This window comes from Microcebus murinus, chromosome 12 (genome assembly GCF_040939455.1).
Source record: "Microcebus murinus isolate Inina chromosome 12, M.murinus_Inina_mat1.0, whole genome shotgun sequence".
NCBI lineage: Eukaryota > Metazoa > Chordata > Mammalia > Primates > Cheirogaleidae > Microcebus > Microcebus murinus.
This window is the reverse complement of record NC_134115.1, coordinates 41,127,546-41,150,017: the sequence shown is the minus strand read 5'-3', so window position 1 is coordinate 41,150,017 and position 22,472 is coordinate 41,127,546.

The window sequence follows — 22,472 nt, the reverse complement described above, 5'->3', positions numbered from 1 at the left end:
TATTAAGTTGTTTGAGTTCCTTATATATTTTGAATATTTTCCTCTTATCAGATATATAGTTTGCAAATATTTTCTCCTAATATGTGTATTGTATCTTTACTCTGTTAATTGTTCACTTTGCTGCTTTGCTGTACAGAAGCTTTTTAGTTTTTTGTAATTCCATTTGTCTGTTTTTGCTTTTGTTCTTTTGGGGTCATATCTACAAAATCATTGCCCAGCCCAATGTCATAGAGCTTTTTCTGTATGTTTTCTTCTAGTAGGTTGACAGTGTCAGGTCTTATTTTAAGTTTTTAGCCCATTTTGAGTTGATTTTATGTGTGATGTGAGATAAACATCCAATTTCATCTGCATTTGTATATCTGGTTTTTCCAACACCATTTATTGAAGAGATTGTCCTATTTTCATTGTATGTTCTTGGAATCTTTGTCAAAAATCAATGGGTTGTAAATGTATGGGTTTACTTTTGGGCTTTCTATCCTGTTTTATTGGTGATTGTGTCTGTTTTCATAACATTATCATGCTGTTTTGATTACTATTGCTTGAAATATATATTGAAGTCAGACAGTTCAGATATATATTGCTTTGGGTAATATGGACATATTAACAATATTAAACCTTCCAACTCATGGACATGGGATATTTTTCCATTTGTTTGCATCTTTCAATTTCTTTCATCAATGTTTTATAGTTTTCAGTGTATAGACCTTTCACCATCTTGGCTAAATTTACTCCTAACTTGTTTTTATTTTATTGATGCTATTGTGAATGGAATTGTTTTCTTAATATCTTTTTCTGATAGTTCATTGCTAGTGTATAGAAGTGCTACTGATTTTTGTATATTGATTTTATATCCTACAACTTTATCAAATTTATTTGTCAGTTCTTGCAGTTTTTGGGTAGAGTCTTTAGGGTTTTTTAAATATAAGATCATGTTATCAGCAAATAGACAATTTCCCTTCTTTCCCATTTGTATCTATCTATCTATCTATCTTTCTTGCCTAATTGCTCCAGCTACGGCACATGAATATTTTTCTTTAGCCCAAGAATTCATGCAGTTGGGTATCATTGGTGAAGCTTATTCTTTCACTTGTATGCTCATATTTTGTATGCAATGGATACATTGGTACTATTATTTTTCATCTCAGATAGGAAAAGCCAGGAGAGTGAATAGGAGTAATATGAAAAGCTGAAATGCATTAAAAAACTAGAGCAGTTTGATGACTGTAGTTCCAGAAGACCATTATGGGTAACATACGGGGTGGCATATAGAAATTACGCCACCTCAGTCCTTGGTTCCCAGCCTAGGGCAAGCCTGTCATAGATGCTGTTCACATTGCTATCAAAGTTGAAATTTCAGTGCTAAGCAAACTTCATTACATGGGTAAGATAGTGGGCAGAAGAAAATATTTCACTGAGTACCTACTAAATACCAGGCATTGTTTTAGGGCTTCAGAGTCCCATGAAACAGCCACTAGCCACATATGGCTAGTAGGCACTTAAAAGGGGGCTAGTATAACTGAGGAACTGACTTTTAAATTTTATTTAATCATGACTATTTTAAAACATTGATACTTGATTTGGTATTTGGAAAACTATTAAGTAACTTTTGGAACTATTTGGGTATATGAATCTAGTTTTTCAACTATAAATTTTAAGAAATCTATGTGTAGATCAAGTATTTCCTATTAACATTTAGTGTCTGAATTTAGGTGTATTGTAAGTATAAAATACACACTTGCTTTTGAAGACTTAGTGGGAAAAATGGATGTAAAATATTTAATTAACATACATTTTCTACTGATTATGTCTTAAAATGATAGTATTTTAAATTCATTGAATTAAAGAAAACACGTTATAATTAATTTTATCAAATTCTTTTCACATTTCTAAAATGTGGCTACTAGAAAATTTAAAATTACATATGTGGCTTGCATTATATTGGACAGTAGATGGATCCTAGGGGCTTTGAAATATGCCATTTTACTGAATAATTAAAATAACCCAATGTGGTAGGCACTACTCTTCCCATTTTGATAAGAAAGGCAATTGAATCAAACTCTGAAAAGTTAAGTCTCTCAGGTGTTATAGAGTTTGTGAGACAAAGCCAGGATTCAAATTCAGGTCCGTAGGGCTCCATACCTTCCTTGTGTCTACTCTGTTGTGTTGTTCCTGTTGTTTTCTTTCAGGGAAGTCATGGAGAGCTTGCAGGACTTCTCTCTTGATTCTTTATAATAAATAAAGTTTTGACAGCCATATTTACGAACAAGAGGCAGATTGAAACAAAAACTACCTTCTCTTCAAATGGCAGCTGGAAGGAAATTGGGAGTTCTTGCAAAGTGAATGAACAAAGCCCATTTACATGAACAGAGTTTTAAAAATTAAGACCAAAACATATTTGAAATATTAGGTGATAAGTAATTTGCTTAGCCAAAGGGCTCTGATTATCTGATTATTTAGTTTAATATTTTGGATTGGTTTTCTTTGTTTTTGTCTTTTTGTTTGTTTATTTTTTAGAGGATTTGAAATTCTGGGGACATTCTGGTATCTAACATCTTCTCTGATATTTCTTCTCCTTTTTATTTTAGCAATGCAAGTCAGATTTACTTAACAAACACAGGGTTGATTCAACATTAGAAATTCTCAAAATTGCGTTCATTATATTAATAACATCCAATATATAAGCATCACAAAGAATGCCAAAAGGCATTCCCAGGCACTAATTGTTGATGTGATTATTAAAAACCAGCTCCTCTCCTTCCTATTTGATCACTTTCTCCATATAGCAGGGGTTAAGGTAAGATAATTGATGATAAAACACAGTATAGAGTGGATATGAAAGGCCCACGAGCCCCTAAGTGAGGGAGGAGGGCAAATCATTCTCTGGAGGTTCACAGTCTCACTGTCTCTGTGAGGCAAAAATGTGTCCACAGAGAGCGAGGCAAACGTTTAGCAAGTCAAGTCTTCCGCAGTGCTAGGAGCCAGCTACGTACCTTGAAAATCAGACTTATCTGCTCTGCACCTGCATGAGCACTTGCCTCTCAGGGATTAGTTGACTTGCCTTGATCATGGCCGAGATTGGGCAGGCACAGAACGCCCATGACACTTCACGTTGAAGAAATGTCAGATAGGGCCTATGCCAGAAACCAAAGAAAAACAAAAACAGGTGACTCTAGGGCAGCAGGTCTTCCTCTCCCCAGGTTTTCTTGTCAGGCCCTTGATGTCACCTATATTTCGTGTGCCATCACCAGGGGACAGGGGAGTAGGCATTCTCGCCAGGACCATATGATTGGCATCCTCTGCCTGGCCCTTTTATCCTTCCCAGGGCTGGCCCCCCCTGACCCTGGTCTTCTCCCTCTGCAGAGCCTGGCTATTTTTACTTCTCTGTGAGGGGATCTCAGGTTACAAATTATATACCGATGAGGTAAGTTACAGGTACGCAGACTCATGTTTCTAATTTAGCTTGGCACTGGTTTCAAACATTAAACAGTCTCTCGGCCCGGCTCTCCCTGTTTCCACTCTCCTCCCATCTTTGGCATCTCAATTTCATCCTGATTTTGAGGGTCGCTTTCCTTACAGAGAGGAATCAGAGGGAGTTAAGTTTCACGTAGGATAAAGCTCTACGTTTATTCCACATGAACTCGACTGTGGCAATGCTATTTGAACTCACATTCTCATAATAGGTGAATATTTGTAAGATATTTTAGAGGTTTTCAATTGCTTTCACACACATTGTCACAGTTAAGCCTTGCAACAGCCTGGAAAGATTGGGATTATTGCAATTATCTATAATTTGCAGATGAGAAAATTAGGACTCAGAGGGGTTAATGATTTGACTAAAAGTCCACGGCCAAGATGAAGTGCAGAAGTGATGGATGCCAAAGGAACAGCCTCTGGTGGGAGGTCCCTCCCCCAAACCTCAGGGTCTGTAGAAGTAGAAAGCCTCTTCCTTCCACCCTCCCTCCTTCCCTCTTCTCTCCCTCCCACCTTTCCTTCCTCCTTCTCCCCCTCCCTCAGTCCCTCTCTTATTCCCTCCCTCCTTCCTTCCTTCCCTCTTTTTTTCCCTTTTCCTGGGCCTCAGACCAGTCTCTTGGGTTTTAGGTTGAAATAACTCTTCCTGAAGCCACCTGCGTGACAAGCACACTGTATGTTTTCTGCACTCCATCTTATGAAGTTGAAACTTTGGCATGAATTTAATTAGAATGATGTGTTAGGGAACAGGGAACATCAACTTTAGATTAAAATAAACAGGTTATTAAGAATCAGGACCCAAATGACTGCTTATTTTGGTTTCTTAAAAACTTAACCTGTTCATGAACTCAATTAGCATTTAAACAATATTTTTATGTTAGCTTTAATAAGAAACATTTTGGGGACTTCAAAGTACTTCTATGGCACCACACCTATCTTTAAGGAGTTTATAATAGAAAAAATATTATAGAAAAATTTGAAAATAAAGCAAAATTACTCCCAACCAGATTTTTTTCCTATAAACTTGGCAACTCAGAAAGATTCAGAGGAAGGAGGAACAGCTCTAATTTAAATATCGAATTTTGAATTGTGGCCATTGTATTTTCATTACTTGTCTCTTGTTATGCATATAGACACATACATATGCACCCAGTGTGGCATTTAATTATTCCCTAAACTTTTGAAGGTGCCTGTTTTATGCTCTCAGACTATAAGATTGTGAACTGCTTAAAGGCAGGAACAATGACTCTTGTTTAGTTTTATTTACTTATTAATTTCTTTATCTTTGGTATTTCCATAATGCACAGCACAGACAACACAGTTATAGCAGAAAGAGTATGGGATTTATCCAGGGCTTGGATAAGTTTCTTACTTTTTTTGTGCCTCTATTCCCAAGTCTGTAAAATGTGGATAATAATATAAACCTGTTATAGGGTCACTGGGAGTATTAAATAAGAATTCTGGCCAATAGGGTTCAACGATGACTGGTGTATATGTTTAATATTTTATGTAAGTATACTTATATATCCTCCACATTGATGTATGTTTGCTCACATACACAGCTGAATCCTAAACAGCCTCATTGTTCCTCATATTGCCCCTGACACTCAAGGACTAAGTAAATTGTTTTCAGATGGATGAAGCAATGACTTATAACAATGAAGTTCTAATGACGTTTGTCATTGATGGCTTTTCTTTCCATTATAGGTCAAGATGGTACTTGGGGGAAGGGAGTGTGCACTGTGTTTGTGATAGGCTGAGGATTTGATGAACAACTTCAGAGAGTACCAAAATAAAGAGAACCCAAATGGAGAAACCAGCACTAAAAAGCTATTGAATTGCATATGATTATGTCAACTTTCTCTTTCTCTCTGAATCATTTGAAGCTGTAGAAGGAAATTTTAGATATAAATAACTTTAATTTGTACTCTACTTAGGTTCAATTGTACCGTGGAATCACTTTTGACGAATATTGCATTCAGATGGATTCATTATATCTACTAGAAAGAATGAATGGGTGAGGCTCAGGCTCCTTCATTCATTCATTATTTTTCCCCTACAGTACAAAAACAAAATAGTTTCATAATTAGAGAATTTTGGTGTTGGTATTATGTGATTTATTACATTTTCTCATATGTATGTTCTCAACTTTTTTGAGGTGTGATTTATGTAGAATAAATTGCCCCACTTTTAATGTGCACTTTGATGATATTGGCAATTGTATACAGCTGCATAACCAATATCACAATCAAGTCACTTTCATTACTTTAAAATGTTCTTTCTTGTCCATTTGTAGTTGATTACCTCCATAGGTGATTATCGTCCCCAGGCGGCCCCGAACCTGCCCTCTATCACTTTTATGTCTGTCTTTTTTCAGGTAGTATGATGTTTTTGTCATTCATCCATATTGATACATGGACCTGTAGTTTGCTCCTTTTTATTGCTGAATATGTTCTATAGCATGGGCATGTCACAATTTCTTTATCTATGCACCAGCCGAATGATGTTTATATTGTTTCTAGTTTGAGGTTTTTAATAATAATGCTATAAGCATTCATATACATAAGTTTTTTGTTATATGTGTTCATTTATCTTGGATAAATCTCTATGAAGGGGGATTCTGGGTCATAAGGCAAGAATATATTAAACTTTATGACACTGCCGTACTGTTTTCCAAAATGACCTTATCACCATGCAAATGGAATCAGTGAGACTTGAGAGTACTTACTACTTGTTCTACATCCTCACCAACGCTTTGTATTGTCTTTTTGATATTTTTTCCAGTGAGTGTATGGTGATACTCATTGTAGTTTGAATTTGTGTTTCTCTAATGTCTAGTGGTAAGTATCTTTTCAAATGTTTATTGGAAATTTGTTTATCTTCTTTTGTGAAATGTATGTTCAAATCTTTTTGCTCATTAAAAAAAATGTCAGGGTTGTCTTATTATTAAGTTGTAAGTATTCTCTATCTGTTCTAGATTCACACATTTTGTCTGATATATGTTTTGAAAATACTTTCTCTCAATCTGTGTTTTGTCTCTCTGCTTTCTTAACCTTGTTTTTCAAAGAGCACGTTTTTAATATACGTGCAGTTCATTTAGTCAATTTTTTCTTTTATACTTTGTGTTTTTTGTGATCTGTTTAAGAAATACCTCATCTAATATCACAAAGATTTTCTCTTTTTTTTTCATTTAGAAACTTTATGATCTTACATTTAGGTCTATGATTCATATCAAGATACTTTTTGTATATGTTGTCCAAAAAAAAACAAAGGCTCAGGTTTTATTTTTTTTCCTCATGGGAAAAATATAGTTGTTCCAGCACCATCTTTTGGAATTATTGGGAGTAATTCAATTTTGTTTATTAACAATGGTACCTTGTTAAAAATCAGTTCATGATCTAAGGTTGAGTCCACTTGTGAATTCTGTCCCATTGATCTGTAGGTCATAGGCCAATATCATACTGCCTTCATGAGTGAAGGTGTATAGTGAGTCCCATAATTAGATAGTATAAGTACTCCAACTTTGTTCTTTTAAAAATTATCTTTTGTATTTCCATATATGATTAGAACCATATTCTAAGAAATTTGTTAGGATAATTGTAGAGGCTATTAATATGTAAGGTAATTATTAATATGTTTGGGTTTATGTCTACTTTTTATTCCTTTTCTGTTAGTCCCTTTAATATTTTGTTTCTCTATTCCTTTCTTCTAGCTTTTTGAAGATTATTTGAATGTTTTTGTGTGTTTATTTTTTTGCATTGGCTTTGAACTGTATAGATACCAATATCCTGATTATAATATTATAGTATAGATATTCAAGATGTTATCATTAGGGAATAAGGGGAAAAATATTACATTTTAAAAAGACATTATTAAAATCTGAATAGGTAGGTCATATACTGAAAGGAAATATTTATAAAACAGGTGTCTGGCAAATGACTTCTATCCAAGATTTATAAAAACTCCTACAACTCTATAATAAAAAGACAAACAATATGATAAAATGTTGGCAAATTATTTGGACAGACTTTTCACAGAAGAAGATAAATGTAGGGTCAACAAACACAAGAAAAAGTGTTAAGCAATCATTAGTGAGGTGGGAAGGGCAAATCAACACCACAATGAAATAAACACCATGACACAGCCACCAGAAAGGCTGAAGTTAAGATTAACAACATCAAATGTTGGGAATGGTGTAACTACAACTCTCATACACTCCTGGTGAGAATGTAAAATTGTAACAACTATTTTTGAAAAAGGAACAGCCATTAAAGATACACCTTACCTATGATTCAAAAATTTTATGAGCAGGTCTTTTCTCAAGAGAAATGAAATAGATGTCTATAAAAAAAACCTTGCATAAAAATGTTCTTAGCATCTTAGCCAAAAAATGGATACAGCTTCTGTGTCCACCAATAGAAAAATGAATAAAAAAACTGTGACATATCTAAACAGAATACCACTCACCACTACAAAGGAACAAACTTCTGATACCGTGTTTCCCTGAAAATAAGACCTACCCATAAAATAAGCCCTAGCAGGATTTCTAAGCATTTGCGCAATATAAGCCCTACCCAGAAAACAAGACCTAGTGATGGGCGTGGCTACGCAGCGTATCTGCACAACCCATGCATTTCTGGAGGAGCAGTAAAGAAGACGAGCAGCCCTTCTCATCTGCCCCATCGTGACAGCTACTATCCCAGAGGTGACTGGAAAGGTGCGGGCAGCCCCACCAACAAGGTCAGCTCCCCCTGTCAGGTCCCGGCCATCCTGTGCGTGCTGCAAGCTGAGGCTTTGAGAGGAAAAATAACACATCCCTGAAAATAAGCCCTAGAGTGTCTTCTTGAGGAAAAATAAATAAATATAAATATCAATAAATATAAGACCCTGTCTTATTTTTGGGGAAACACAGTATGTGTAACAACATAAATGAATTTCAAAAACACGCTGAGTTAAAGAAGGCTGACACAAAAGTACAAACTGTAAGATTCCATTTATATGAAGTGCTAGAACAGGCAATACTAATCTATGGTGCAAAAGAAAATCAAAACAGTGGCTGTCTGAGGGGGTGAGTGGTGGAAGAAAATAGATTCAGATGGGGCCTGAGGTAATATTCTGTAATATTCTGGCAGAGTTTTAGGTTACATAGTTGTATACTGTTTATCAAAGTTCATAGAATGATATACTTAGAATTTATGTGTTTCATTGTATACAGATTTTATCTCTACAAACATAGAGAATTATAAACAAATTATTTGGTGCACATTCTGTGCATTTGATGTTAAAAAATTGCTGCTAATTTTTACCTATCGCCTCAGCTTTTTCTGTATAACAAGCAATAATAAAATATCAGTGGCATACAGCAATAGGCATTTATTTCTTGCTCGTGTGTCTGTGAGTTGCTTGGAGTGGGTCTACTTCAGGCTATAGATTTGTGAATTTGCTGAGATGGCTTCAAGCTTCAGGTTGGGTCCAAGATTTCCACACGTTTCTTATCTTCCTTGAACCAACGGTTATTGGTGGTATGCTCTTCTTATGTAAAAGCAGGAACATGTACAAGTAAGCCAAATCATACAAGCACTTTTCAAGCTTTGCTTGGGTCATGTCCACTAATATCCCTTTGATGAAAACAATTCACATGACTAAACCCAAATTCAAGGATTAGGGAAATACTTGATGCCAAAGCAGAGTATGCCAAAGCATAAATAACCCCAATAAGGGGATATGTGTGGAGACTTATGACCATTCAATCTACCAAGATATGATTATAATATTGTGTTAAAGTTTTTAGAATCTTCATTTTTGAAGTACTGAAATATTTATAGAGTAAATGATAGATTGCTAGGATTTGCATTAAGATCATCTGAAGAGAGAGAAATAGGTGTAAGTATAGAGAAAAAAATATTGACTAGGAGTCAATAGTGATTGAAGATAGGTGTGGGCCCTAGGGTGTTCACTATACCATTCTTTCTACTTGTATATATATTTGAACTTTTCCATAATAAAATGTTAAAAAAAAATAAACCCAAAGAAATCATGTGTTAAATTTGTCACTTTTATATATGAGGGAACTGAAGTTCCGAGAGGGTGTCTTATTTGGTCCATGATGAGATTGCTAGTTATTAGCAGAATGGAGCTAGGATTCAAGCCAATACTTTCCAGTTAATGTGGCGTTCAGTCATTTCTTTGGTAATTTTCTCAAATATTTATTTAATACTAGGCTCTGTGCACAGCGTTATGGACAAGAAGACAAAGGTTTCTGTTCCCTCAAATTCCCCAATCTAGTGGGTCAGTGTGTATCTAAACGATTATAAATAGAATGCAAGGATGGAGTACGCTAAAATGCTCTACTGGGGGTATGCACAGGACACATGAGTAAATAGGAGAAGGTATCCCTAAGTCTGATTGAGAAAATCAGAGGAGGCTTTACAGATGAGGTAAGGTTTGGACCGAGGATTGCAGGACTAGTTGGATAAGCCAAAGACTGCATCGTAGGCAGCAGAAGCAGCATGCTCAAAGGTGTTGAAGTGTAAGAGAACACGGCATTATGGCACTTTGTAGGAATTATATGTGACTCAGTGCAGTTAAAGGCTAACTGCAGTGTGTGTGTATTGAGAGGTTCTAGGGAGAGAAGGCAGGAATGATGAGGTTGAACTTACACGCTGTGTAAAAAGTTGAAAATTAATTCTTTGGATCAGTGTTGCTTTGCCTAATTATAAGAATCACCTGGGGCTCTCATTAAAATACAGGCCCTTAAGTCCTAGCTCCGATCTAATGAATCAGGACCTCTAGGGGAGAGACAAGTTTGGGAAATATGACTATGGGAGCTACTGAAGAATTTTAAGCAGAGTGATGTGATCAGATATGCATGTTAGAAAGACCACCCTGACAGCAGTGTAGAGCTAGATTGGTAAAAGTTAGGTGCACAAAGCTAGAGTCAGGAAGATGAATCAGATGGCTGTGGCAAGACTACATAGGAGGCATAATGAGTTCCTAAACCATGACAGCAGCAACAGTGATTGAGAGGAAAGGGTGTTAGGGAGCTGGGATCGGCAGGCTCCCATGAGTAATTGCCTCTAGAGTAAAAGAAGAGGCTTCTTCTTTAATTGTCTAGCTTGATGGGTGGTAGGATAATGTTATCGTTCACTTTCAGGCAGGGAGTACAAGGATTTAGAACAAGGAGGTATAGAAGGGGAGATAATGAGCTCACTTTGGGTCTTGTTGGATGTAAAGAGAAAAGTGTCCAGAGGGCAGGTCTTGGGCTCAAGAGCAAACTCTCAGCTAGAGAGAGAGATTTAGAAAGTGTCAGTACCAAAGTGTTAGTTAAAACTCTAGGCTTGCAATAGATTTTTCAGGTAGTTCCTGTAGTCTGAGAATAAAAGAAGTCAGAGCCCAAGAAAGCAGCATCATTTAAGGGAGAGACAGAAGGGGGACTTGGAGAGAAGGAGGAGAGGGGAGTATTATGGAAATTAGTGAGAGGAAGGAGGGCAAATAGTCAGAAATGAGGACAGGAATATGCTTGCTGAATTTGGCCAGAACAGGTTATTATTGGCTTTAGCTAGGGTAGTATCAGTGGAATACTGAAGGCAGAAACTGTAGTTTTGGGTCGAAAACGATGTGGGAAATGAGGAAGTAGAGAACACATGTAGGTAACTCTTTCTAGAAGCTTTGGGAATAAAGCACTCCTGTACTCTATTTAAGTAGGACACAGGGCATTTGAGGGGGGAAATCAGGGCACATAATTAAGTATCTTGCTGTTTTTCCCTGACAAGGCCTGTGCTTTTTGACAAGTGTGAAGGTTTACTGGTCACATGTTTGAAATAACTGATACGAATACTTTTTAGGCCTTTTGTTGAAAATTCATTAACTCGTCATTCATTGCTAATTTATGGCATGGATTTAATAATTTGGAGTAAATTTGTATGCAAGAGCCCAGGTGTGACTACAATATGTATGAAAGAACACATGTTAATTTTATTCATTAAGCAACTAAGTACCTGTAATGAGCATTCTTATGCTGGTGACACTCGTATATGTTTATATATATCAGGGTGGATGTTTTTAAAGCTTGTATAAATTTTTATGATGATATAATGGAATATATCTAATGACATATTGGAAATTCATCAGATCATTCCCAAATCAAAATTCTGATAGGATTTTGATAGACTACTGAATGTGCATTTTGAGACAAGCTGTCAGGAAAACTCTATGTTAATGTTAATATTTTTTCTACATGATTAGATTTCTTTTTTTTTTCCTCTAAGAGCTCTTGGGGGTCTGTGACGAGATTTTTAGAATGCATATCTGTTTATTTAAAAGTCCCATTTTACATATTGTTTGTTTACATAATAACTCAAGACCTTTTTGAAGTACAGTGATGTAACACATAATGACATTTCAGTCAATGATGGCCTGCATATATGACAGTAGTCTCATAAAAATATAATGGAGCTGAAAAATTCCTATTACCTAGTGATGTCATAACATTGTAGTGCAATGCATTACTCTCGTGTTCGTGGTAATGCTGATGTAAACAAACTTACTTCGCTGCTGGTCATATAACGGTATAGCACATACAATTATGTATAGCACATAATACTTGATAATGATAAAATGACTATGTTACTGGTTTATGCATTTATTATATTTTTATTATTATTTTAGGGTATATTCCTTCTACTTAAAAAAAAATCCCAAGTTAACTGTAAAGCAGTATTAGACAGGTCCTTCAGGCAATGTTATCATAGGAGATGACAGCTCCATGCATTATTGTCCCTGAAGACCTTTCAGTGGGACAAGATGTGGAAGTAGAAGACAGTGATATTGATGATCCGGACCCTGCGTAGGCCTAGGCTGATGTGTGTGTGTGTGTGTGTGTGTGTTTTAGTTTTTAACAAAAATTTAAAAAGTAAAAAAACTAAGAAAACAGAATACTTAGAAAACAGAATACTAAAAAAACTGAGAAAACAGAATGGCCAGCAAACATAAAAAAATGCTCAATATCTCTAATCATTAGAGAAATGTAAATCAAAACCACAATGAGATATCACCTAACCCCAGTGAGATTGGCCTCTATCAAAAAATCCGCAAACAACAAATTCTGGCAAGGATGTGGGGAGACACACTCTTACACTGCTGGTGGGACTGCAAATTAGTGCAACCTTTGTGGAAAACAATTTGGAGATACCTCAAAGAGCTAAAAATAAAAATACCATTCGAACTAGCAATAGCATAATTAGGCATCTACCCCAAAAGAGCATAAGACATTCTATAATAATAAAGACATCTGCACCCGAATGTTTATAGCAGCACAATTCACTATTGCAAGGACGTGGAAACAACCCAAGTGCCCATCAATTCATGAGTGGATTATTAAAATCTGGTATATGTTTACAATGGAATATTACTCAATTCTAAGAAACGACAGTGAGCTAGCACCGCTCATATTATCCTGGATTAAGCTTAAGCCCATTATCCAAAGTGAGATGACACGAGATCGGAAGTATGGGTTCCACATGTACTCACCATCAAATTGGTACTGACTGATTAACACTATGGTGTTCAAAGGGTGGTAGTGTTCACCATGGATTCAGGGGTTGGGGGGTAGACCCACATCTGAGGGATGTGATGAACATTGTGGAGGGAAAGGGCATACTTCTAACCCTTGCTAGGGAGAGGCAAAGATATAAAATGCAACCAAAAGGTTTGTACTCTCATATTTCCTTGAAATAAATTTTTAAAAAGTAAAAAAAAAAATTAAAAATAGATAAAAGGGTATAAAACAAGGTTATAAAGAAAAAGAAGGCATTTTTGTATAGCTATATATAATGCATTTGTGTTTTAAGCTAAATGTTATCACAAGAGTCAGAATGTCAAAAATTAAAAGTTTACAAAGTAAAAAAGTTACAGTAAGCTAAAGTTGCTATCAAAGAAAGAACAATATCTTAAAAATAAATTTAGGACAGCCTAAGTGTGCAGTGTTTATCAAGTCTACAAGAGTGCACAATAATGCCCTGGGCCCCCACACTCACTCACCATTCACTCACAGACTCACTCAGAGCAACTTCCAGTCGTGCAAACTCCATTCATGGTAAGTTCCCTATACAGGGGTATCATTTTTAAAATCTCTTATATTTTTACTGTACCCTTTCTATATTTAGATTTGCTTAAGTACACAAATACTCACCATTGTGTTGCAGTTGCCTAGAGCATGCAGTACAGTAACATGCTGTACAGGTCTGCAGCTTAGGAGCAACAGGCTATACCAACCAGCCTGGGTGTGTAGTAGGCCATACCAGGTGTGTGTAAGTGCACTTGATGGTGTTTGCACAATGATGAAATTGCCTAATGGTGCATTTCTCAGAATGCTTCCCCAATCATTAAGTGACCCGTAACTGTACTCATTTGATTACAATTGACAGCATTTATTACATTTCTTCAACCCCGTGTAATTTAGCTGACATGAAGCAGGATTGAAAAAAAGAACTTCTTAAATTCAATTCCTAAACTTGTGGACACTGCTGCCCTCCCTGACTTCTCTCCCATATTCATCTGTGAGAAACATCCTTAGGCTGATGAGAATCATGGGAAATAACGAAATGCAGGTAAGTTGTAGTTGTGCTATCATCAAGACTTTTGTTGTTTGAGTAAAGAAAATGTTTTAGTTAAGGGCCTCGAGAAGTGGACCCTAAAAGGAATTTGATGATCATTGATGGGAAGATGAGAGATAGTTCCTGCTCTGATCACGTGGGATGGGTGGGGGTGAGGCAAGAAAAGGAAAAAGACAGCCAAAGAATGGGGTTTGGAGTGGAGAGCTAAGAAAATCATTAAAGGTTTCTATGTTTTGCAGTATGGCAGATGAGATTATCTGAAAATACCTACAAATGACTGATTAAATACAAGAAATATTTTCTGAAATGCATAGCTAAACTCACAAGAAAAAAATACTTTTTTTTTTGTTAAGAATGTTTATCAAAGTATTATTTTTTTATTTATTTATTTTTTATTTTTTTATTTTTATTTATTTTTTATTTTTTTAATTTTTTTTATTTCAGCATATCATGGGGGTACAGATTTTAAGGTTTCAATAAATGCCCATTTCCTCCCCTCCCCCCACAAGTCTGAGTCTCCAGCATGACCATCCCCCAGATGGTGCACAACTCACTCATTATATATGTATATACCCGCCCCCCTCCCCCCAAAAAATACTTTTAAGGATCAAAAGTCAAAACAGATGAAACTGTACTAGGAACTAGGCACTAAGGTTATGGGTGCCCAAAGGTCATTAGCCATAATAGTGACCAACTGTGAAATTTAAAAAGTCAGCACTAAAAGTATGGATTAAAACATAAGATAAAAGGGAGTGATCGGAGTAAAAGTGTTCTGAGAGCTTTTGATCTTTTAGAAAGAGGGAGAGATGTTGATTAACTTTATCGTGTTATATGAGAATGCATGTTAAAACTTAACGGAAACTCCTAAAATAATGGAAGTATTTGATAATGCTTTTAGTGTGCTAGATGGAAATATGTAATAAACATGTCAATTAATACAAAATGAGGCACAAAATAAAAAGAAAACCATGTACAAAGAAGCCAAGAAGAAACTGCAAAATAACATAGAAAAATTAAATCCAAATGTCCTAATAACAATAAATGACACATTTCACATTGTGTAAAAAAAAAATGTATGAATAAGGTAGCCTTGAAATGTCTGAAACAAAAATTTGAGAATTACAAAGAGATGGATAAATCTATAATTAAATTGGGAGAATTTGAAGCCTACATCTTACTAATTGGTAGGTAAAACAGAAAAAAAAAAGGATATAAAAATATGAAAAGATAGAATGAAAGAACTTGATCAAATGGGTATATACAGCTGGTCCTTGAACAACACAGGTTTGGACTGTGTGAGTCCACTTATATGCAGACTGTTTTTCAACCAAATGCAGATAGAGTATACAGTGTTGGAGAGAAATGAAAGGTGCATATATGGCAGTCTGATTTTTTCCATACACGGTTCTGCAGAGCCCATGTTGGGACTTGAGTATGCGCAGGTTTTGTTATACATGGCATGAGGGGATGGAGTGGTTGGGTTCTGGATCCAATCGCTGGAGTATACTGAGGAACCAATGTATAACAAATGAGGAACAAATATTTTTTCTCAATGACATAGGCAATATTTGTGAAAATTGATCATGTACTGGCTCATAAAACAAGTCTCAACACATTTTAGAAAACTGGTATCATAAAACCAACTCTATTCTTTTACAGTATCAATTTAAAAATCAGTAACTAAAAGAGTACTTTAAAAAGCCCTATATGTTTAGAAACTTAAAGTCTACCTAAAAAAAAATGCTTGCAGGACAAAAGAAGAAATGAAAATGGAAATAAGAACATCCTTAAAACTGCAGACCAATGAGAAAAAAAATACATATCCAACTTATAGGATACATTTAAATTATCATGCTAAAGGAAATTCTCAACAAAAACACTCTAATAAAAAAGAAAAGCTGAAAATTAATGATCTATGCATATAACTTAAGTTGTATAAAGAATAACAAAATATTCTCACACAAAATATGAAGAAAATATTAAAAGCAGAACTTAATGAAATAAAAAATATGCAATTGCTACAATCAACAATCATTTCTTTAAAAACCTAGGATAAATAAACTTGACAAAATTGAATAAAAAGAGAGAGATAAACAAATAGTAGGGACAAAAAAGGAAAATCACTGTAAAACAAAGATTTAAAATAATGTGCTTGAAAATTTATGCTATTTTGAAAATTTAGATAAAATGGACACCCTCATAGAAAACAGAATAATAGGCCTATAATCCTAGCACTCTGGGAGGCTGAGGCGGGCGGATCGCTCAAGGTCAGGAGTTTGAAACCAGCCTGAGCAAGAGCGAGACCCCGTCTCTACTAAAAATAGAAAGAAATTAATTGACCAACTAAAAATATGTATACAAAAAATTAGCCGGGCATGGTGGCACATGCCTGTAGTCCCAGCTACTAGGGAGGCTGAGGCAGTAGGATTGCTTGAGCCCAGGACTTTGAGGTTGCTGTGAGCTAGGCTGACGCCATGACACTCACTCTAGCCTGGGCAACAAAGTGAGACTCCGTCTAACAAAAAAAAAAGAAAAGAAAAGAAAAGAAAACACAATAATGAATAGACATATAAAAATTAAAGTAATTAAAAAATAGTTAAAAATCTACAAACCCCAAATATACACACCGACACACAAATATGTACAAAAACTGTGTCCAATTTTAGGAGTGAGTTCTACAGAATTTTCATGGAATAGATAATTACAATCTTTTACAAATACCCAATTGCAAAAATAGACAGTGAAACCTCCTCAAACCACTTTAGGTTTAAGTCTGGTATAAACTTGAAAAGCTAGAAGCTGACTCTGGGACCAATATTAAAACTAAAACAATTTAGGGAATATCTGTAGCAAAGAGATGAAGAGGTTCATTCATTCTTCTTATCAGGGTTTAGATAAAAACAGAAAATTTTCCTGCTCTGAATGTAGCTTCAACTGAGGGAAACACAGTATAAAATGCAGAAAAAGAAATGGTAAAGGAAATGAGAATTACATTTCTAAAACAACTAAAAGGGTAAAAAAAAAAGACATTGATGTGGGAAATAAGAAACAACTAATAATTACGGGCAGTTAAAAAAACTCTTACTACTTGTTAAACTTCTTTACCGATAAATTGTGACAAGATGGCCTGTGAAAAGAAGAAAACATATTGTTTGAATAATGAACTATGAATGAAGAATCTTAACTAAATGCTATATGGATTTATCCTTTTTTTACTTTTTATTTACTTATTTTTTCCTTTTTATTTCATCATATTATGGGGGTACAAATATTGTTAAGGTTACATATATTGCCCCTGCCATTCACCCCACCCCCACCCCGCCCCCGGTGTCTCAGAGTTTCAAGCGTGTCCATCCTCCAGGTGGTGCCCATCGTGCTCAGGCGTCCTCAAACTACGGCCCGCGGGCCACATGCAGGTGTTTTTGCCCGTTTGTTTTTTTACTTCAAAATAAGATATGTACAGTGTGCATAGGAATTTGTTCATAGTTTTTTTAAACTATAGTCCAGTTCTCCAATGGTCTGAGGGACAGTGAACTGGCCCCTGTTTAAAAAGTTTGAGGACCCCTGATAAATATGCACCCATCCCCTCCTCCCCCCTCCCACCTGCCCACCACCAGATAAAAGATTTTTTTTTGACATTTTGGTTACATATTATATCTTTGCCTCTCCCTAAGAATGATTAGAGGTATGCCCTTCCCCTCCAAAATGCTCACCACATCCCTAAAATGTGGGTCTCCCACACACACACTGAATCCCTGGTGAGCACTACCACCATTTGAGCACCATAGTTTTAATCAGTCAGTACCAATTTGATGGTGAGTACATGTGGAGCCCACTTTCCTGATCTTGTGTCGCCTCACTTTGGATAATGGGCTTAAGCTTAATCCAGGATAGTATAAACCGTGCTAGCTAACTGTCATTTCTTAGAATTGAGTAATATTCCATTGTAAACATATCCCACATTTTGATTATCCACTCATGAATTGACGGGCACTTGGATTGTTTCCATATCCTTGCAATAGTGAATTGTGCTGCCATAAAACATTCGGGTGCAGATGTCTTTATAATAGAATGTCTTATGCTCTTTGGGGTAGATGCCCAACAATGCTATTGCTGGGTCAAATGGTATTTCTATTTCTAGCTGTTTGAGGTATCTCCAAATTCTTTTCCACAAAGGTTGCACTAATTTGCAGTCCCACCAGCAGTGTAAGAGTGTTCGTGTCTCTCCACATTCTCGCCAGCATTTATTGTTTTGGGATTTCTTGATACAGACCGATCTCACTGGGGTTAGGTGGTATCTCATTGTGGTTTCGATATGCATTTCTCTAATGATTAGAGATGTTGAGCATATTTTTATATGCTTGCAGGCCATTATTCTGTCTTCTTTGGAGAAGTTTCTGTTCATTTCTGTTGCCCATTTCTTGATGAGGTTGATTTTTTTCTTGTTAATTCTTTTGAGTTGAAGATAGATTCGTGTTATTAGACCTTTGTCAGAAGTGTAGATAGCAAATATTTTCTCCCTTTCTGTGGGTTGTCTATTTGCTCTAATGATAGTTTCCTTGGCTGTGCAGAAACTTTTTAATTTGATCAGGTTCCATTTGTTTATTTTTGATGCTGCAGTGATTGCCTTGGGGGTCTTCCTCAAAAATTCTTTGCCTAGACCAATGTCTGATAGGGTTTTCCCAACATCTTCTTTTTAATCTTTAATAATGCTTTGAAGTAGGTAATGTCTTAATTTTTCAGATTGAGAAAAGGAGGCTCAGAGTACCAGGCTAGCAGTAGTGGAGGCAGGATTACCTTAGCCCTAGGCTTTGTCACAGAAAGACCATGCTGCTTCTTTTTAAAAATTATTTAAATATTAAGGGGTACAAATGTTTTTGTTACATGGATACACTGTATAATGCTGAACTCAAGGCTTTCAGTGTTCCTGCTACCAGGAGGACAGTGTTCATTGTACCCAATAGGTAAGTTTTCTTTCTTTTTTTTTTTTTTTTTGAGACAGGGTCTCGCTCTGTTTCCCAGGCTGGCTAGCTAGAGTACAGTGGCACATCATAGCTCACTGCATCCTCAAACTCCTGGGCTCAAGCAATTCTCTTGCCTCAGCCTCCTGAGTAGCTGAAACTACAGGCATGCGCCACCACGCCTGGATAATGTTTCTATTTTTTTGTAGAGATAGGGTCCAGGGTCTCAATATGTTGCCCAAGCTGGTCTTGAACTCCTGGTCTCAAATGATCCTCCCAGCTCAGCCTCCCAAAGTGCTAGGATTATAGGCATGAGCCACCAAACTCGGCTTCCAATTGGTACGTTTTTATCCCTCACTCACCACCATGCTTCTTTTTTGACAACAAAATGATCCTTAAGAAAAGAGAAGTTTTCTTAAGTTGGATTAAGCTGAGTAATAAGAGCTTATTATACTTCACTTAGTAGAGTAGGTTCCAGCTCTATCCAGGATAATACAAGAGGTGCTAGATCACCATTGTTTTTTGTGGCTGAGTAGAACTCTGTGGTGTACATATGCCACATTTTATTAATCCACTCATGTACTGATGGACACTTGGGTTGTTTCCACATCTTTGCAATTGTGAACTGTGCTGCTGTAAACATTCTGGTGCAGATGTCTCACCATCAAATTGGTATTAACTGATCAACACTTAAGTGCGCATATAGTAATAACATTCACTGGGTGTTGGGGCAGGAGGGGATGGGTATATCCACACCTAATGAGTGTGATGTCCACCGTCTGGGGGATGGACATGCTTGAAATTCTGACTTGGGTTGGGCAAGGGCAATATATGTAACCTAAATGTTTGTACCCTCATAATATGCTGAAATAAAAAAAATTAAAAATAAATAAATAAATTTCTCTATATAAGAAACAGTTTTAAAAAATCATGCAGAATCAAAAATGAATATGAATAAATATTCATATGAATATAAATAAAAAATGAATATGTAGTGTTGAAAGAATAATAATAAAATGAACATTTGTGGAACTACCATCCAGGAAATAAATCATTCTTGGTACCATGGAAGATGCTTGAGTGTCCCTCCTTCCTAGCTTCCTCACCACCTCCTAGAAGCAGCCAGCATATAGATTTTTGTGCCAAATAATCTCTTTAATTTCTTTATAGCTTTACTATCTGTAAAGATATCTTAAGCAAGATAGTATTTGTTTTTAGAATAATATGCAATGTTTAATTCTGTATTGGCTCCTGATTCAGAAAAAAAAGCTTATAAAATAACTTTTGTGACAAGCAAAATTTGAATTTGTAATATATATGAGATAACAGTATTGCATCAACATTGTTAAATTTTTTCATTTTGTTAAATGTACTGTGATCAACTAATAGAAAGTCCTAGGTTTTAGGAAACACTCCAAGTACTTACGGAGAACAAAATTAAATAGAGTTCAAAGCACAAACCTGATTGCCTCCAGAAGATGAAGGCTCCCAAGAAAGATGAATTGAACGGAATTATTCACTTGTCTCCAAGATTTTACAATTTCTGAGGAAATTGATGAAATTATGAATGTCCCTGTGTCCCCTGGCAGGGACACAGTTTCACAGGGGGATAGACCGGGGAGGGGATGCAGGGATTAAAGATTCTTGCATAGGGTTGGGCAGCGGTACAGTTTTTGTACTGCACAGAACTTCCTGGTGAAATGGCAGGAAGATGGGGGTTGGAGGGAGTACTAAAACACAGCCTACTTGCTTTACCCCAAGAAGTAGTTTCTAGAAGATATGCATATGCAGAACTAGCTCAGCAAGAACTTCACTCAGTGGCTATATTTGTTTTTCTAGTTCTCCCTTTTCTAGAAAGGGGTTATTTTTCTTTGTCATTGATCTGCCTGAAGGAGGTACCTTTTAAAGAATTTCCATGAATGCTAAGTTCTTGCTGAGCTAGTTCTGCTAGCATCTTATTGGCTCTCACGCAGCTTCCAGAGAGTTCTTACTTTAGTCCCTTCCACTGGTCACTTTTGGATTCAGAGGTTCCTAATGCTACTAGTTCCTGTGCCTTCCGAAGACAGCTGGGCACAAATCACACTGGTCCTCAACTTTCCCCACTGCCAGCTTGGGGTTTAGCTCTCTTGTTTGGCTGAGTCAGGGGCCACTGGACCACTAAAACTTGGTTGCTATGTTTGCTCTCTTATTCTCTCCATCTTTGAGATTTGTCTTTTAAAGAATTCCTTTAGTAAAATGTGTTAGTAGGGTTTCAGGTGGAGCCACCGAGAGGCATATTTCAGCCTTCCACCTTAATCCTGAAGCCTCTCAGATATCTAGTCCTGAAACATAAGCACTGGTTTTTATTCTTCCTTTAAAATCTATGCGTTCTGCAGGAGATAATGTTAAAGAAAGTAAGGGCTGGGTTTGTAAAGCTCCAGGGATAAAGTCTTTAGGCAGAAAAAAAATCCTCAATGTCTGTTGCTGCTGTCCTGGGTGATGAGTGCTCAGTTGTATATGCTGCAGCTCCCAGGTCGCTGGAAGGGGCCCATGTGCTCCATTCTCATTAGGTAGTAGTATCCAGAGTGAGTTGAGTTCTGCCAAATCTGCTAAATGTGAGCGGTGCAACCTTAGTGCCATGGTCTGAGTGTTTGTGTCACCCCCAAATTCATATGTTGAAATCGTAACTCCTACAGTGATGATATGAGGAGGCGGAGCCTTTGGGAGGTGATTTCCTAGCCAGAGCTCTATTTTTACCAAACTGACAGGGGTAAACAGATGCATTTCCTGTGCTAGACCACAAAATCCAAAAAGACCCCTAAAATCTGTTGAAGTGAACCTTATTCCAAGAACCTATAAAAACTTTGTATTCATTTCTTTAGAAAAACACCTTATTAATATTTCATAAACTTTACAGGGCCAGTCCACAGTCATGAAATTCAGTGCTAGTCTAAAAGCAGTTGAGTTCAGTGTCAGAGGTGAATGATCTCAGTTTACCACTGAGAATTATTTATACTTCAGTAAAAAGTTTCTCGGTCTAGATTAACTAGCTGGTTAGAAAATTATGTTAACGAAGGAAAATTAGGGGTTTGATAACTGTGTGGGTCAGTTCATTTTTCTTGCATCCATGATCTTAACTATAACGTTTGGAACTGGCCAACCTGGCTGGGTGTTTTACAATTATACTCCAGCTGCGGTAAGGGGCAAGGTGGAGAATGGGTCCGAGCCAGTGCAGGAAATTCATGCCTTGCTGATATAAATCAAAGGTTTTATTCATTGCTTTCTTTATTTGTTCATTGATTTATTCAACAAACATGCAGCTTTTTTGTGTTATTTAGTAGAGTTTTATATCAAGATGTTTAAATAATTCTCACAACAATTTCATTATCTCCTTACTCAGGATCAGGCTAATTAAGAAAATCCCAAATCTGTGTTATCTGGTAAAAGGTTA